Below are 19,910 nucleotides of genomic sequence, written 5' to 3' on the forward strand. Positions count from 1 at the left end.
GCTATAGCTAGCAGCACACTGTCAGATCTGAAGTCCACAGCCTGACACAGAGCGGCAACACCCCTCCCCCACACCAGCAGTCTGCTCCAGTCTGGAGTTTTACAGCCAAGCATGGACTAAACCATCTCAGCAGAAGGGTGTTTTCAGTTCTCACCAACAAGGGAGGGAGCTATAGAGGTGAATGACATATTCAAGGCTATCTAGACAACGTGAGCTCTATATTTGGAAGTTCAAAACCAAATTGGTTTATTTAGAATATGAAAATCTTTCTACTGGTTTCTAATTCTCCTAAATTGGCAGAAATTTCACCCCTGACCCTGAAAGAGCACTTAATTTTCCATTAGATATTTGATCAAATATTACTTCTTTCTTTATAGCAGTAACCTATCTATGTTCAAGTCTAAACATGGCTCACTTCACACAAGTTTTTTACAAGAATATCAATGCAAAAGTGATACTGTTTTCATGATAGGGTAAATCCAGTGCTTTAAGCTTTTTTTTCCTCTGCCTAAAACACACATTTAGACATGTGTAGAAAGTAGCTATGACAAACTGGCATAACAAACAGCTAACATTTCTCTGAGCTTAATGATTTAGATTAGTCAACAAGCTAGGCTACTCGACACTTTCCCCACCCCCACTCCTTTCCCTTTGATGGATTGCTTGCAGTGAGTGCTACAGCACAAAATGGCTGCTGCTGCTGTACGCAGTAGAGCAGGAAGGATCTCTTTTACCATGAACACGACTGCCTTCGCCTGCTTATAACTATCTTGTTACTCTATTTAGTTAAAAACATCTGACATTTGTTGCTTTTCTGCCTGCTGGTTTGTTCTCTTAAGGTCTTTGATTTGTTTTGATCTGTAAGGGGTAACACATTTTTCTATATGAGGAAGAATCTATTTAACCTGCAACACTAGGTGAATATTCATATGATTATTTATATCTCTGTGTTTAGAGAGCCCTGGGACTTCTGTTCCATGAGTAGGAAAAACCTCATTTAAAATCCCATTGACAGTTGTAATAACGCAAATAACTTCAATTCAGCCTTGGTAGCCTTTCTCCGCAGTATGTTGTGTTGTTTACTCCTAGGAACGGGTATCATTAGGATTTTATCAATACCAATGTCGACACTGATACTCACTTATTAATACTACTCTCCATCATTTGGTGTGAAAAAATAAAGACATGACATGAAACGATTCCACAGTTATTTATTTACGAACCTAACAGTTATATAAGAAGTGCTTAAACCCGATGCTAACTGTGTCCTGAGTTAATAAATACAGACTAGAGATGTCAGTTTCCATTAATTTTGCTTTCGACAGACCGACGCCCACTAACCCGTAACTAACCAGTTCATTTTTGAGAAAAGATGTGATGTAGCTTTCATTTGTGAGAGTTGTCCAGCACTCGGTGGTCAGAACTAGCTTGTCTGCCCTGATTAACTTAACTTTTAGCTCATCCTTCTTCACTTCCTGTGCCTTTAGCCGCAGTAACTCTCAATGGTGTAACATACTCAGGCTTGAGATACAGAACCAGCTCGTTCAATCCCTTGCCCTAACTGATTGGCAGCATATCGGCCACAATCGTTCAGTGCAACAAGCTGTGTGACTTTATATCCACACTGTGAAGTCTTTCAGAGCACACAAACACCGTAAACACACCTGTCACCTGCCCAGCATGGTGCTGTTAAACCAGAGACACTGCAGCGACACCTTACTTTTTGTACAGTCTATGGGCTACGCGCAGCTATGCTAACACTGCTTGCGATGCTAACTAGCTGCTAGCCGCTGTGCAGGTTGGTAAAATGAATCCGTCACATCTCTTTGTATCTGTGGGTTGGTGCTCCTGCCAGAGCCTCCATGAGAGATGTTTCAGTCGGTAAATGTGTCTTCTTTCAGGACTGCACTCTCTTTCTCTCCCACCCATGGTAGCAAAATTTGGCTCTGATTGATCTAACGTGAATAATGTGAAATATTGAGTTCAGTACCCAACCCTAGTATGCAAATTAGCCTATAGACCAACATGCATAACTGGTCAAAAATATTCTCGGTGGTTAACCAATTAACTGTTAACAGTTGACATCCCTAGCAGAGACTTATTTTTACAACGGTTTGGGCTGTAGTCAACCAAAGAAAATCTTGGTCGACTGAAATTCTACTTATTCTAACCAATCGATTGGTCAATGGGTGAAAAAGCAATGTTCATGTCAACCAACCTCTGAGTTAATGTGTGCCAACTACGCTACGTTGCTAGCAGTTGATTTAGTATCGGCAACATTTTTTGCCAACACTTGATATCAAATAAAAGCCAGAGACTATATCACATTAAGTTGCTGTGCGCTATAAACTCACCATTTCTAAGCAGAAGGCAGAAGATAATGTTATCTCAGAGCCTGACAAGCCAGGGCAATGCCTCTCTTCCTCCAGGCAGCTCTCCAGCTCCTGCCTCCATCTCAGACTCACCCTGGTCAGCGGCTGTCTCCTGGGCCTACCGCTGGCTGTGCAGCGCTAGCTTCGTTTTTCCATTTCATGGCAGGTTGCAACCAGCATTAAGTTGCATTACTGCCACCTGTGGCAGCTATGTTAGAATAAATTAACGGTACATTAATACCGATATAAGCACCGTTTGTCCAGGAGCTTATCAGTATTTCAGTACCGTCAGTCAAGATCCTGTACCAATTTAGTACCGGTTCTCAATACTCATCCCTATTTATTCCATGTTTAGATAAGAACATCTAATATTTTTTATTCAATATTGCTGCTTGTAACAATCCCCATTTCTCATAAGCCTTACACCGTGTCTACACAGGAGGTGTGGCGTGAGCAGCACGTTAGCAGAGCAGTGGCTCCATTTGTGTGTCTACACAGGGAGCATTCAGGCACAGTGTTGAGTGTAGGTCACATGCATTTTGAAAGCACTCAGAAACCAACATGTAATCACTGCAGTTAAGTGCAGAAAACAGAGGAAAAGCAGAGTTGAAGCATAAAAATATGCTTCAGGTTGTGGAGTTGTGTGTATAGCGCAAGTGAAACGTTACGTGGCCTGTGTGGACTATATTGATGAAAATAGCAGCATTTTTGTTCTGTCAGATGGGCATTAGATGGACAACTGAAAAATGCGGCTGAAACGCTTTTATGTGTTACACTGTGTCTGCACAGAAAGTGTTTCAGCCATGTTTTTCAGTTGTCTATCTCTCGCGCACCTATTTTAATCAAACCAGCTGTTCACACAGCCCACAGAATGGCTTGCATTTTATTCTCACTATACGGGAGTAAACACAAGCCAAAGCGTATTTTTAGGCGTCAAGTCCCCATTCTTCCCCATTTTACGCACGTATTACAGCGATTGTGTATTGGGTTCTGAGCTCTTCATCATCATGGGTTAAATCTCATGGCTTGACAGAAGAGTTATGCGTATTGGCCAGGGTCACCTTGAAACTGTGAGTTTAGTGTGTCTGTCAGTCAAATTTAAGGTCGTAAATATACTTTAAATTAAGTGTTCAGATTGTCAAACCGCATCTGAAACTGTCCACATCTTTTTGACACTGGAATTGGGGGAGGATGTGTTCAACAGTTTTGGTAACTACCATCCCAACCAAATGGTTCTATGACTGGCCCTGTTACAGGTACCCATGACAAGTAAGCTAAGTTAGCTAGTTGACATTAGTAGCCTTGCGTAATCAAAAATTAATGATATTAGCTAGAAATTGTTTCTGTGTAACTTAAGTTTCATCTTGTGACAATAGAGTTGCACAGTGAAAATGAGCCACTGGTTCCAGAAGTTATTTTTTACCACTGTAATTCCCATTTGGGCTTCTCCTACCACTGTTAGACTGATGACACCCTGCTATTCTTCTCAGTATAGCCATCTGACATTTGGGTGGAAGCACACATGATTTTCTGGCAGTTTTCTCACAGCTGATGTCATGGAACTACCTTACGATCAACCTGAACAAGACTGAGCTTGTGCTCCTTAAGGGTAAAGTTTGCCAAGACCTTTCTATGACCACTGACAAAAATGTGGTGGTGCCAACTCAGAATGCACCTGTAGTTTTCTTCTACACAACATTAAGAGGACAAATGCAATTCCTTCCTCCCAGCTAATCCAAAATGCTGCTACCCACTGGTGTTCAATCTTCCAACCAAACCAATTCTCCATTTAATACACAGGCTCCCTAATGCTGCTTGCATCCAGTTCAATACTCTGGTGCGAGCCTACAGAGCAGTGAAGGGAACTGCTCCTTTCTCCTTCCAAGCCATGGGGCCATTCAAGCCTCGGAAGGGATCGATCTCACAGTCAGCTAACAGTCTTTGCACAAAATGTCCAGGGTTTCAGCCACAATATGTATTCATAAGCATTTTCACAGTTCTCACAACCCAATAAACAAACCATGTAGTTATGAGAATAAGTCAGAAGAAAATGGAAAATGTAGATTCTTCCAGCTCAAGTTATGTGTGAGTGAGAGCTGAGTTGAATGACATAAAGTCACACAATACACAGGAAATTGAGTAACACTCCTAATTAGCTCTGTTAAAGGTGAAGAAGGTATTGATGATGAAGGTCAGATACTTGTTTGAATAAGCATCACATGTGGGGCAACCACTACTAAAGCATGGAGTTGGCTTAGATATCATTTCACATTTAACCATCAGGTTGCGTTTCTCCTGTTCTGATTCTGGTTCAACTTTCCCGCCGCAGGCTGCTGCAGCACCCCAGTGGCCCCCACCCCCACAGCCTTAACACACTACCCCTTTTCAAATGACACAGCATTCAAATGCAAATTAAACGCCTGATTTGGTGTGAATTCAGCCTTGCTCTGTTTTGGAGTTCCCCAGAGCTCAATACTGGGCCCACTCCTCTTTATTCTAAATGATCCACCTTCTTTTATACATTGTTTACAGCAGCTTTCAAATTCTTCTTTCGCCTCCTCTATCTCTGCTTAACCAGTGGCAAGGCCATGGTGCTCATCTTCTTTAAAGAAAATCTGCCTTGTCCATCAGCTGCCCTGATCACTTTGCACTGACCACAAGGAATGTCAAAGTAATCCTCAAATTACTGGTGGATGTAATGAAGTACAAATTGCAGCCGTATTTCAATTCTAAAGGGAGCATTGAATCACCTTGGATTCTGTCCACTGTCCGCCCTGCTGTTTGCACCATAATGAAGCAAAGATATGTCTGCTTATGTTGAAAGGGAAAAATCTGTGTTTATTAAGAAACTTTATGACTACACTTAAAGATTAACTACACCCTCAAATTCTGCTAGAACCCCCACCCTCCCAGCATATTTCAAAATGCAACAGAGAGTGGGAGGCAGACTGTAGGGAATGTGGCCTCATGGCTACGTAGTGTGTGATACAAAGAGTCAGGGGACACTAACTGACCACCGCTGAGTGTAGCATGAATAGCGACATAGAGCTGGTGTGCTGTTTTCACCGCCACAGAGGAGGAATAAATCTCATGTACAACATCGTCTGCCAGCCCTTATCGGACTTGGTAATGTTATCGGCATCTATGTGTGACAGGCACAGACTGCGGCTCTGGTTGGCCAGTGTTCTTCTACGTATCTATGTGATAATGGGCACAGCACAAAAATATAATTTAGGATCAAGTTCCTCTTTAAGAGCATACAGAGACAGGATGAAAAAGGAGAGGAAAACAACACAAAGAACTGGATTTCCTGTTATATTTTGAGAGTCTGATCTGTAGAGGTGGTGATCTGTTGGTGCTGAGTTGTATCTTAAAGCGACACACAGCATTTCATGTGACCAACAACTCAGAAACTTGCTGCCTAAACTTCAATCACATTATGTTCTTCCTCATCGGTCAGCTTCAGCTTTGCTCATGGCAATGGCTTTAATTCAGCTTTGAGTTGTGACACTGTTTACACTACCTGTGGAGCCAAACTGACAAAGCATTTGTTGCATTCATCAAGTGTGGAAGTAGTGTGCACAGGGGCTGCGATGTTATTGGCTAGCAAGACATACTCTATGCCACTGGAAATCATGATCACATTCAGTGCATATTCGCAAACTGCCTTTAATTTACTGATTTTCTATGGACATGTTAAATTATGTTAAATTAAGTAATTACCAGTCAACACCTGCTGGTGTTTATGGTGCTGTGGGTTTTATGTTAGTTCCTTTGCAGAGTCCTATATTTTTTTAAGCTTGCTTGGGGTCAATTCATGTTTCTTAAATCAATTTTTGTTTGCCTATAAAGTGCAGAATTGAAGCATCATAAATATTTGGACAATTGTGCAAGACTAATGAAAGATCTGGACCACCTGCATCATTATGCATAAAATACAGATTGTCTCATACAGTTATTGACTGTCAGTGCCAGATGTTTCAACTAGAGCATTGGGCATCCAGTCAGCACAGAGCAGAAAAGAAAGCTCCCTAACACGCACTAATGGATCTGCTGCTGTTTGTGTTTCTAGACAAGACATCAGCCTAATAACTACTGAATGGCTAGGGTTAGCAGGTAGAGACAGGCTGAAAAAAGAATCTGGAAACTGTTAAGTTGACTCCCACCACTTTGATTCTCGTAACCAGAGATGATACCTCGTCAACAAAGACAAACCGAGATCGCAAACCAGTGTGCGGAATCATTTTCAGTCTGTCCCTCTCGTAGATTCGTGACCGTTAAATTTACTACGAGTTAGCCACAACAATCAAAACAATTACGCAGACACCCATGTTCACTTCCTGATTGGGTCTTATCAGTCACGACGTGTCCTTCCCTGATTTGCCACGCCCCTATCATGTGACCCTTTTCCAGATGATAACAAACAACATCAGTCTTGACTACCAGTGGTTAAAGCTTCATTTATACTCCCGAGCAGACATGTACACGGACAGCTGCAGACACCAAGGACATGTACTTGTTCTGTTTATACTACGTTCTGGGGTCCACTTGGAGGATGTGTTCCACACACGGGTAGTAGATCAGCATCTACAGGAATACAGTGTTGTGACCGTGTACACAACAACAAATTGGAGGTATGCAGATGTCGGCACAGAGCCTACACGACACAATTTATGTCACGCAGACCCTACTGGACCCTCGTGGACACAGAAAGTATAATTTCAGCTTAATTCAACATGGTCTTACTTTTTGCCATTGCTGTTTTCCCTCCATAGTATTTTCTCCACCTAAGCAACCAACCACAGAGTAAACAATCTGCTTCCTGTTTGCACCAGTATGCACATGCCCACTGTACATGAATGGTCATGTGATATGCATTTTCAGGTGTATTAGTATGGACAGAGATTATTCTGAAATGCTGCTAAAATGTTCATGGGGACGGAATTCATTTTCGTTTTAAAATGTATTGGTGTGGACATAGTCTGACTCTACTAAAAAATACTTTATTAAGACCGACAGTGCATATGTATGAACACAAAGACATTGCGTTGGAACTCATGCTGTATTTACGAGTTTTCATTTATGCAGTTTGCATTAATGAATACTGAGAATGTAAGGAGGGAGAAAGCTGGTCTGATTATTTTTATGGTTGAACGTAGATGAGTTTTTTCTTTTGCCACGCATCGCAAAAGGAATAAAAACATAATGACTGGTCACACAAAAGAATTTCCCCAACCACATAAAATTGGTTCATTTGCAGTGTTTTACGTTTTATTCAACTGTGTTTATTCACTTTGTGTAAAAATGATATAATTGAGAGATACTTTAAAGAGTGCTCTTAGCTATCGAAGACATGCGTTTCATTTCTCTCTGTTCCTGTTTTACCTTGCACTGCTGTGGCCATTGTGTTAATCTAACAGTAATGTAGATGTGGTGGTTGAAAGTGTGTCGGAAATGTTACTAGAAGTACATAGTAAGATTGACTCTGTACCTCAGGTGCTTATTCAGACATGAGGCTGACAAATTGCTGTCAATGTCTTTGTGTAACAAAATGCATATATGAATAGTTATAAATAGGGAAATATTACACAAAGGGATTTCCTTAGCAATGAAAATTCAAGCAGTGGCTCTCACACGTAAATGAATGAAGCAGACACACTGAAAAATAATGTACATGACAATGGCAATGGGAGGAGACACAGATGTGCAAGCCTTAACATAGGCAACATCTGCTCATGTCCCGACCTCCCTCTATCTGAAACAATGAAAAATCACCACTGTCTTATTTTAACATAACGAAAGAGTATAACACTTTCACTGTCTTTGCACGAGTGTCTAGTCTTTGTACTATTTGTATCCTGTTAACAGTTCACAGAAACGGTTTCACCTATTTATAGACATTCCTTGTGTACCTTTCTGAAGATTGTTGTGTTGTGTTTAAGTTCACTGAGAACCACTAAACTGAAGTCAAATTCTTTGGGTGGGTAAACATACTTGGCCAATGCAGATGATAGTGATTCTGATTCTGAGTGTGGTCTTATTGAAGCAAACAGATTTCAAAGACAGGTTTACAGTTTACTTTGAAGATGAACTGTTAATGTCTTGCACCTATACATGTACTAAGCACCAGTTTGGTCCTTATAAATCACAAATTAAGATGATTTGGTGTACTGGGTCCCTCTTAGAATACAAACACAAATGTGTAGGCCTGACTAAATTATTATGGCCTTTGTGTGAAATACAAAGTACTCATTTAAAACAAGTGAGTTTTTCTAATTATCATCATGTCAAGATATAAATGATGAATAGCAAACAGGGTATTTTGAGACCGAACCAAGATCATATTTCCTATCACTCTTATTTTCAGCCTGAGGCAGAAACCGGCTGTAACTGGTTGAAACCAGTTCTTATGGACTTGGCATTGTTTGAAAAACTTAGAAACAAAAGACAAATTTCAGGAAGACTTTCCCACTATCAAAATTATAAATACAGGATTGAAACCTGCTATCTCTCCCAGATTGATTTACTGTAATGATCTGTAATGTCTGTAAAAATGGCATTACAATGAGGCAGAATTTTTTAATTATGATTAGATGAGAAACACACAAACTGCTGATTCCAATGTATGTTACAAAGTAATCAATCCTGTAAATTTAGCTCATATTTATATTGTCAAAAACAGTTAAAGACTGGGTTAACATTTTCATCGATATTTACATGCTAATGGATGCATTTCTTATTCATATATTTGTATGATACTTGCTTTCACAACAATAGGGATTTTGTTACATTATTATCTGCTATATAAATATTTAAATTGCATATTATATACATACTTTGAAATTCATAAATAAATAATATTACAGAATGAGCCTTAATACCGACATTATTCAGAGACAGTATACATAGGCAGTTTCTTGCATGTGTTGGAAATGCTGTGTATTACATGACATGTTCATCGATCCCTTTATGTGGGTGCATACAGTAACTCTTACAGTTGAAATAGGTTTCTCTTCCATCATATGTGATCATTTTTTAAAAATCATAAAAGAGTCACAGGACATCCATGACATAACCATTTGCTCTCTAACATCAACCAACGTTCTAATGTGACAGAGACAACTCAGCTGAAGTGAAAGGTCTTATATTCCCCTTATTAATTATGCTCGATGTGAGCATGTTTAAGATTCACATGAATCTCAAGTGTTATGTGGTTGAATACACTACTGGTATTTACCATCTATTATACACAGGTAAACGACTAATGTTGGGGTTTATATAGGGTGTACATGGACCTGTGTCATGGACTAACAGCTGCACAGCATTGACTTACATTAGGCTACAAACCTGTGTAAACCACGACTGAGAATTGTGTCACTGCAAGACTCAAAAACTCCTGCATTTCTCCATATAAAGAAAACCTGAAGATCTTACTTTTACTATCTAGAATTTCCCTACATTATCATTTAGTGTCTTTTTAAATGTAGCTAGCTCTGCAGATTTTTTTAGCAGCTGTATAATCAATAGGACCTTCTTATCAATCTAAATGAATGAGAGGTTAAACAAATTTAGCAAAGTCAAAAATAACTGACTCCTAACATCTACAGGAAAGCTTTTGAAAAATGGAGGTGGAGCCTTTTTAAAGCTGCTTCCTCTTCAGCAGAAAAAAAACAGGCTGTGTAATGAATTACAAATGCACCATGTGAGCACTGCCACTGGGTGAAGTGGGGGAGGTGAAACTAAAAACAGGGCTGTACCATGTTCCCAAAAGGTAAAAGCAAACCTGCAACAGTTTCCAAGTTATATAGACTGATTTGAGTCCAAATTATTAAACTATCATGGACATGATGAAACAGTCCAAATCTGCACCCTGCCAAATTCCCCAAACTGTGACTGACTTACTGCTCTCTGGTTTAGAGAGAAAACACTCAACTGGTTACTTATTATAAATTACTTAACCTAAACCAGAAAAGATGCTGATTTTTTTCTGTTTTAGAAAGCCACAAGACAGGGCAAACAGAAAAAATGCTCAACTCTTGTATTACCATTGACATTAAGCCACACCCACATCTTAGGACAGTGTGGTGCATGGAAAATTACTGGGCTGTACCACTTTAGACCAAGAGGGGGGTTTAACTGCAAAATGTGGAGAATGCAGCAGTTTCTTCTTCACCTTTGCTCATTTTTTATATTCTGTGCCATTTAGGCTTAGATATAGTGTTGATTATCATTCTGAGGATACTCTCCAGTAATCTGCATTAAATTATAGAAGCATCTAAAAAAAAAAAATAAAAGCCAAAAACTCTTCGTTAAAGCTCTACCATGGGGTGATAAAGACGGTTAATTTATTATTTGTCTATTAATCACATCACTTATTATCTCAGGATAGGAAACCTTTCATCAAAATCTGTCTCCCATATTGCCCCTCCCCCAAACAGTCACCTCTGCAGTATGCTGGACATGCCTGCTTGGAACATACAGTAGTTGCTTCATTGACTTGGTATGGGTTGGACCTTTCAGGCTTTAGAGAGTGAGGTACAAATACGTTGGGGACGCAAATGTGTATTCCCGCATGCAAAATAGAGTAGTCACTGAATGCCATTAAAAAGTACTTTACACTTGTATCAGACTATGGACAACACAAGCGGTGTGAAGGCACCTAGTAATTCAGTCTACAGATAACTGGGTCACTTTTTTTTCTTTTTGTTCATAGGGCATGTGTGTGTATCACAAGTGTTCTTCAATCAAGTTACCAGTGGGAGGGGAGAAGCTACATGCATTAAAAAAACAACCAAAAAACACACGAAAGAAGAAAAAAAAGGACGCACAACCTGTGCAAGAAAATGTTTGACTAACGTAATATTTAATGCAATTACAATCAGAATCCATATCTTAATTAGCACTTTAGTAATTAAAAAAGTAACCGCAAACACGAAAATCGCGTTGCAACGTTCACAGTAGAGAATGTTTCAGGAACATTAAATGTGACATGATCTGCTTGTAAAACATTTTTATTGTCAACATAAAAATAAAAATAAAAATTCTACTGTTAAAAAACATTGTTGTAGTATTATTAATCAAGTCAGTATCTCAGCGCGTACTTGCTACTTTCTACTCCCGCTGCAGCGCCAACATTTTAGTCTGACTGTAAAATGTGCCATCAAAGTACCAAAAACAGAAACAAAAAAAAATGTATTTCATGTTCAAACTGTTAATATTCAAAAGTTAAAAGAAGCATGTTATCTGTTAGTGTTAAATAATGGAAGAGCTGCTTAGCTAGCATGCTAGCTGCAGTACCTCGACTCACCGACTCGTCGCGTCGTCAAGCGATGTTCCCGCGATTTTCAGCTCCCTGACAGTAGCAGACTCCGCCTCCTCCTGCCGCGTGTAACTGACAACTCTTCCTGACGCTGTTGTGTACAACCGTTGCGGTCAGGATGTGGTTTCAGTGGGGCTCAAAGTCCACCGGGTTCACAAAATGCACCGGGGGTAACAAAAAAAAAAACCCTGTGAGCTGTGCTACAACAACTCGGCTGAGTGGGACTCAGCAGCGACTGGGCTCTTCGTTCGAATCACAAATAGACTCCTCCTCTTTTCGTGCACAAAAAAATCCACCACAACCATACGTCACCGGCGGCGGCGGCGGCGGTTGGTCGACAGACGCCAAACGGTCGCGTTGACCAACTGTCGCGCTCGGAACGTTTTTGTTTTTTTCTTCTTCAGTTTTTTTTCAGCCTCTCTAACGGCGGTGGTGGTGCTGAAGTCGTTAACTAAAGCCGGCAAGGTAGGTATGAACTGCTCCAGGACGTGATAGATCGGTTTGTATGGATAGTCTGGCAGGATTAGTACAAGTGTGTTAGAGCAGCAGCACCTCTGCCTGGAGAAACCAAACTGCAGTGTGGTTGAATCAACCTCACTGAGCCGAGGGTAGAACAGGGGAAGATGAACATTAGCATGAGAAGGGAGGGAGGAGGCAGAAACCCGGACTGAGGGGAGGGCTCAAACGGTGGAGGAGGAGTCTGTTGAACGACAGCCCTCAGAAATTGTCTGTTGACCTGAGTACAGACAAAAGGGTTAAAACTAGGTTTGTTAAGTTTTATGCATCACAGGAAGGTAGGTGTGTTTGAGTTGTCCTGTGTGTGTGTGTGTGTTCAGAGTGTCTGTTTGTGTGACAATGTAGTGGTTCGCTCATTGTTTAATGATGATTTAATAAATATCACACATAACAGGAGACAGGAGATCAGACCAACACAAGGTAACAGGGTACAGAGCCAGTGTTGTGAATTGAAAAGGTAATTTTCTTAGCCTGGACTACTTTTTGTGTGTGTGTTTTTTTTGTTTGTTTGTTTGTTTGTTTGTTTGTTTGTTTTTGCATTTATGAATTCTCACAACAAGACAAGAAGACAAGGACAAACACTTTTATTCTCTTCACTTCCAAAATATCTAAACCTCCACATCAATGAGCAACATGTCTGTATTTTTTTTAGCTGCCTGCTGACATTGTACAGCACAGTCAGCCATTTTGTTGAGTCACTGGTGGGTATGAAACCTGTAGTTCCCCAGGAGGCCAGCAGAGGGTGAGTTATAGTGACGTGCTGATCATAAGCATTTACATGTTTGTTCCTGTCCATGAGGAGCAATCCTTTGCACCTGCTGTAGTCTGTGTCGTGGCGAGTCCCCTCACAGTTTGTATGTTCATACTCCAAAATCCATATGATCAGGAGAAGGAGGTGATAGCTGCAGATGCTCCTTGCCCTGTGCCTTTCTCTCTTTCTCTCACACAGTCTCGCACACCAGGCAAGGTCTGCAGTGCTAGTCTATTAAAAAGAAGACTTTAGGTTAGGCGACTTTTTTTTTATCTATATGCGTGAACAAATTCAGCTAGGCTGCACTGTAACATAGTGCCTCTGCTTTGCCATGGAAGTATAAAATGAATTGCATTTACATTTTTCAACAAGGTAGAGCCTCTATGTTCAGGGAACACTATATGCAGATCACAGGCTCCGTTATGGAGAAAATAAAGAAAGATTATTACAGGAAACAGCCTGAAGATCAGTAGTGCAAGCGCTGTAATACCCTGTGTCAGTTTATCGGTTCACTGTTCAGAATCGGTGGTAAATAATTTAAAAAAAACAAGTAAACAGACTTTGAAATGGTTGACGAATTAGTCACCTCACATGTTTCTTTACAAAAAAACGCTGCAAATAAGAATACTCAATTTTAGTTTGTTTAGTCATATTTGTATTTTTCTTAATAAATTGATAGTTATCTTTTGTCATTAACACTGCAGTCCCTGTATGGTGTCATTTAAAGCCTCTGGAGCATTGACACCAAGTGCTTTTTGTTTTGTTTTTTCTAAGATATTTTGGGGCATTTTTTCCTTTTTGACAGTTCACAGCAGTGATAAACAGGAAATAAGGGAAGATAACAAGGGGCCAAAAAAAAGTCAGCACTGAACCAGGATCATTGCAATTCTACTGTATGCATCTTAGGCCACAAACTAAGAAGATACAGAGAAGAAAAACAATCGTGACAAAAAGTCACACTTTCACAGTTGCATCTAACTGTGTGGGTGTGGTCAATTTGCAAGTCACAAGATACACAGAAACACGTCTCCGCTATTACCTATACTTACTTTACAAAGTTAAAATGCTGCCATATTATTGTTATTAGTATTGTCATATTTATCGGATTTGATCATTTCTACTAAACCAAGCCAATTAAGATTTTAATATGATAAACAAACTGGTCTGTATTCAAGCTGTAACTTGGTATGGTTACATACATAGAACCCTCAGCTTTTGTCGATAGCAACGAGAACTGTTAACCTGTGTAAAATGGGAAAAAAAGATTGAAAATTAAAGTCCCCCAAAGGAAAATAGAATCTCAGTAAACATGGTGTTAAGAGAGCACAAATGCGTTGCGGCTCCGTGCACAGTTGATCAAAAGAAGCACCATTCAAAATAGCCATTTCTCATGAAGGAATGACATGCAGGTAAAAGCCGCTACACAGACAGCAGACTCTACATGCACACATTTCACTGTGACCTAGCACAATAAACAACAGTGAAACTTGAGGAAAGCAGCGTGTTTTTTTGGGGGGTTTTATTAGACGACCTAATCCAGTTTACCTGACAAAGGCTGACCAATCGAACGCCTTGTATCGCCTCACATTAATTCACATTGTTAAAGTTTGCACTTCTCTCTCTCGCTCTCTGTCACAGGCGACCTCGATTCTCAATTCAACATTGTATCAATCATGTTGCAGCACTTCAGTTGAACTGGAAATTAAAATAAAAAATCCCCAGATGTCCTCGGTCTAGTGACATCTAGAGGCAACAGGCGACATTTGACATTGTTTCCTGTATGATTCTGTGAATTTTCCTTTTTTTCTGTGGAACAACAGTAAAATTGAAGATAACGATTACTAATTACAATCTGAATTTATGTGTGCTGCTCCAAACTGTGCTGTTTGGATCAGACACATGTATTATTTTTTTAGTGTTTAATGTTTATCCTGAGTCTGTCTAAATGCAGTCCAGCTGCTTTCTGAAAGCAGAACGCATTTCCAGAACTGCGTCGTAAAAAAAAAAAAAGGGGTTGTACTCACATCGTGAGAAGGAACAGCCTATCTCTCCCATCGTTTCACTTCCTGTCTTGTTCTTTCTCTGCAACACTAAAAATACTGCAAGATTTATTGCTCAGTATCTGTGCTTCTGTGAAGGAAGGATTCTGTTGGAATATAACATACAACATACAAAGGATTTTGTTTTTCTTCTATTCTCATGAGTACTGCAGCAAAAAATGTGAAGCTTGTCCTGGAGGCCGGGGGTTAGCATTACAATAAAAGGCAATCGGGTGAATAAAATAACAAAGGGTGTGACCCTTGGATCATGAACATGCTCAGATACCTTTATGGCATTTTGAATGTTAGATTGAGATAATGTATGTAAAGGTGAAATTTCAGCCTGAAGATGGTGCGAGACTGAAAGTGTTGAAAATGGAAATGATTCATCCTCTTGGGCGCATGAATCTGCTCAGTAAATTTCATGTCAGTCTGCACATTTGAAAAGCTCAGGCCAAAATCATTAACAATCATTGTCTTGGGAAAATGTAGTCACTGAGACATAACGCATAACAACATAACGCCCACCCCACCCCACCCCACACACACACACACACACACAACACATTCCAAGTGTAGGCTTTTAAAGGGCATGCTATTCTGTCCCCATTTGACATCTCTCATGTTGAGACCTGATGTTCCTGTTTTCCTGCTCTTGATAGACAATACCCCATTATGAAGATGATAGGACTACAAACTTAATCACTTGTATCTGCAGCAGGTTTTGTGTAATGATCACGATGAAAAATATACGTGCAAGCAACAATACCCATTTGTGCTGCAACCAAGTGTCAAAGGAAATGAGAGGGAGTGACGATTACAAACAAACACACACCACGTTCTCATGCCTTACTTACCTTTTTATAAATGAATTAAAGGTATATCCGATCCATGAATTTGTATTGTGTCATTCTGGCCTGTACTTGATTTTAGGTACAAGAGAAAAAAGGTCATGTTGCATAAAAAATATGATTTTATCAAAACATTTTATCCTCTGGGGAGCATGAATGTGCTCAATACATTTCAAGTCAGTCTTCACGTTTAATTTCCATATCTCTTGTGTATAAGTCCAGATTTTGGCATAATGGTGATGCAACACAAGAGACCTCTAGTGGCCACAATATCTACAGCAAATTTTATATAATTATTAGTTCTCATAGAACAAAGTGTTGGTATTTTTGGACCTGATGGTGATACTGGATGCAAGATCAAAGAGTCATCAAAATCATTAGGAATCACCATCTGGGTACCATGAATATGCATAACAAAATACATGGAAATCTGTCCAGTAGTTGCTGTGATATCTCTGAACCTTTGTGTCGAGACAGGAAAAAAACCACACTGGCCACATACTGTTGTTTGGTTTTCAAACCCTTGTGTAACAGCTGCGTTGTATCCACATAAACGGGGTACAAAGTTTTATGATTACTGGAACAACTTAGCAGAAGAGAGTGAAAAGTTACGGAGCCCTGGAGTGGTCATAAAGAGGAAAAACTATGTATATCGAGGCCACGTTTTATTACATCAAGTGCTCAAAATCCTATTGTGTGTGCACAAGATAAAATTCGTTCCCACCTTTTTGGTTAATTCATGTGCACGAGATAAGATACAGGGAGCCAGCACAACAGACCAGCCTTTCTCCCCCGAGCATGAAGTGCAGTGCACATACTTCAAGTATCGGGTGTCAGACTGGCGCTGCCCACTGCTCCTAAATAGTTAGGATGAGTAAGGATAGGATGCAGAGTATAAATTCCTGGAATATAAAATGTACTTGGAAAATAAAGAGATTCTGAGTGTCAACAAGCATTAAACAGTCCAAAACTGTTTGATTATACATGTTCCCCCATCAAGTCGGTAAATGTGAGAAGAAAACGCACCACTGCCGTGCCGGGATCCTTTTAATTACCTCCCGCGCAGGCCTCCGTGGCACGGCGAGTGCACATTTACTTGTAGATGAATAATTGAAACAAATTAGGATATCAACCACCAAGCGTTCACTGTATTTCAGCAAGTGATCTCTCTTTTAGGTTAGAGTTAGGTGTGACGTCTCCAGTGAGGTTAAGGTAAGGGTTAACATAAGGGTTTTAGCTTTCTAAACAAATGTGTGCAAACAGATGTGGAGAGTTTATTCAGATTAGGACATAAACCATCAAGTGTTCACTGTATTAGAGCCTTATTAACAGATTATTGACCTCAAAAATCTCACATTTACGAACCTGATGGGGAAAACGCATGTATCCCAGGAAATATGTGGGCTATAATCACAGTTTTCCTACATTTACCGTACCAGTTTTTGTTAAACTGCCACCATCTGACTAGTCAGTGTAATTGCTCGACTAAGTTACCAGGTGGTAGTCATTGACCCCTGAAAAGGCCCAATGGGCTAATGATTTAACAGTACCTTTTCAAATGATATAATGAGGAAAATTGTGTCTGTAATGTCTATGATACAAAATATGTCAATAGACCATATCTTGATACATTTTACAAAACATTTTGGAATAATGCATGTCATCGTTCTGTTTGGGCATTTACAAAATTATATTGATATTGTATACTTATCAATTCACAAATCTCAAGATACAAACATCTTGTGAATTACAAAACTTTGACACTACAGGAAAACTCCTTTATTTGATTTTTGGTAGAGAGTTAGATGAGGTGATTGATACCATCAACAGGAGCGAGTAGATTAGTTTAGTTTAGCATAGCTTAGCTTAGTTTAGCGTAAAGACTGGAAGCAAAGGGAACAGCTAGTCTGGCCCTCTCCAGTTCAAAAGTGCTAAAACCAGCACATCAAAACAATGAGCTGGGGTGTTGATTTTCAGTGGGATTGGTAGTATGAGCAAACTCTCTGCTAATATAATGTGAGGAATGATGAACACTTTAGGTGGTGTACACCTCAGTATTGCCTCAAAATGGTATCACTGCTTAAACTAAAAGGCTTCAAGTCACAGGAAAAACAAATGTCAAGTCCAAGGCGTCGTATGAATGAACATCAGACCTCAGGCATCTGATATCAAACATCAGGTATCTGTCTTTTGGCATCAGGTATCAGTTCTCAAACCTTCTCTGGCATCAGACAAAATTCTATCAAGAAGTTATACGAGGACACAGTCAGGTGAGAAAGTGGCCTCAGGCGTTATCAAAGAAACTGGCAATGTGTAGCTACCATCTTTCACGTGAAGTTGCCTTCTATTGGCAAAGGTAATTTTCAGTTTGTGCATCTACGTTTAAAAACTAAAGTAAATAAATAATGAATTACCATAATATTTGTCAACTTGTTTATTTGTCAGATTATTTCTTTCTCAACAGTAACTACACAAACCTTTGACTGGATGTTTGTTAGTACTAACTTCTGTACAATTATAAAGCAGGAGAAACAGTATATTACTGTTACATGGAGAAGAACTATATTTACTGTATCCAATCTTTTTTGTTTGTAAATTTCTTATTCATGAACACATAAACATTAACATTTGGTGCTTATGGTGCTTATTATCCCAACATGGAAGAAAAATGGCCACTCCAAAGGCTTTACACACATGCTCATATGTTGACATCATTTACAAGCCAACAACTTTCCAGGCAGTTCTCGTTGGCATAAACATGAAGAAGCTGTGTTAGCAAAGTCAGCTAGACCTGATGCCCTGATCAGCCCTGAGGTCTGATGTCCAATTATATGACAACTAGACGTGACAACATTTTTTCATTTTCATAAAGACCTTTGGTTCAAATAATGAGACTATTTTTCCTGATGTCTGAGAGGTGATGCTGAGGTCTGATATCCAAGAATGTACATTGTATGAAAGACCGGACTGAAAAAAACCACTGCCACTGCAACACCATGACATATGACATTTGATACCGCTAACACCTCAGCACAGTACAGATGCAAAATAAATACTGTATTAATCATCAGCTTATTTTGGCCAAAATTTTGACCATAAAAGTTGGGCTATGATCTAGTACGATAAAGGTATGGGAGGAAATGCTACTGTACTGATTATTGACACTGGAAAATAGATGTGGAATATCATGTGATGGTGTTGAAGTGTCCACTCATGCCACGTGCCTCTCCAGTGATGCCACATGTGTTTGGTTGGTTCCACATCATTTAAGATAGATAAGCTCAATGTGTGTTTCATTTCTGTGGAAAATGTTTTGCTTGCAAAACCTGGTCAAGCCTGTCTGAGAAGATTCTCAGTCATCCAGGTCAAGGTTTATTCAGAGGGTTGAGTCAAGAACAACTGGACTTAGAGATGCAGTATGTTTAACCCTGAGAGAGGTTAAATGACCAGGACTTCCCACCAGTCAGAACTGAGGAAGCCTTTTGGATGAGAGGTGAAACAGCTTCAAGAACCAGTCGCTCTTGACTCAACCCTCTTGTCAAGTTGAAACCTAAAAAGGAACCAACAAAGTGTCTAATAATCTGTCCAAGGGGAAGCAAGTTGTGGGACATTTGTATAGGACCCAAAATAGTGCCTTGTGGCACACCAAAAGACAGAGCAGCAGCTGCAGACACAAAATTAGTAAAAGATTTTTTTTTAAAAAGTAAAAACCCACTGGAGGGCCTATTCAGAAATACACTGTCCATGCTTCTCTGTCAAGCTGTACTAAGTATTCACCTGCATTATCTGCATCAATATGTATCTCAGTGTCATTAGAGACTCTACAGATGGTTGTTTCAGTGAATCCAATAAAGACCAGAATGAATTCATAAGAATGTTTCCACATTCAGGCTGTGGAGGGCTGCATGACAACTGGTGGTCAAGATCATATCAATGTTCTTTTCAATAATATACTCAATGGAGCAGTTTATGATGGATATCAAACTTCTGTTTCTGTACCACACATCTGCCCTTTTCTTAACTGGCATTCTCAATGATCTCCAGTTTGCCTCGCAGGCGGTG

General features: G+C 39.8%; 1 protein-coding gene across 2 annotated transcripts in view; it reads right to left on the bottom strand.

Annotated features, from left to right (window-relative positions):
* Positions 1-12,304, bottom strand: part of LOC122978439 (activating transcription factor 7 interacting protein) — a 32,204-nt gene extending 19,900 nt beyond the window's left edge. The window contains exon 1 of one of the 2 annotated variants that reach the window (XM_044345619.1): positions 11,680-12,304. The gene's annotated coding sequence lies outside the window, so the exon portion shown is untranslated. Of the gene's footprint in view, positions 1-11,669 lie in introns of both variants that reach the window. The other variant, XM_044345620.1, reaches the window with a different exon arrangement.
* Between the last annotated feature and the right edge of the window lie 7,606 nt (positions 12,305-19,910).

This window comes from Thunnus albacares, chromosome 3, assembly GCF_914725855.1.
Source record: "Thunnus albacares chromosome 3, fThuAlb1.1, whole genome shotgun sequence".
Lineage (NCBI taxonomy): Eukaryota > Metazoa > Chordata > Actinopteri > Scombriformes > Scombridae > Thunnus > Thunnus albacares.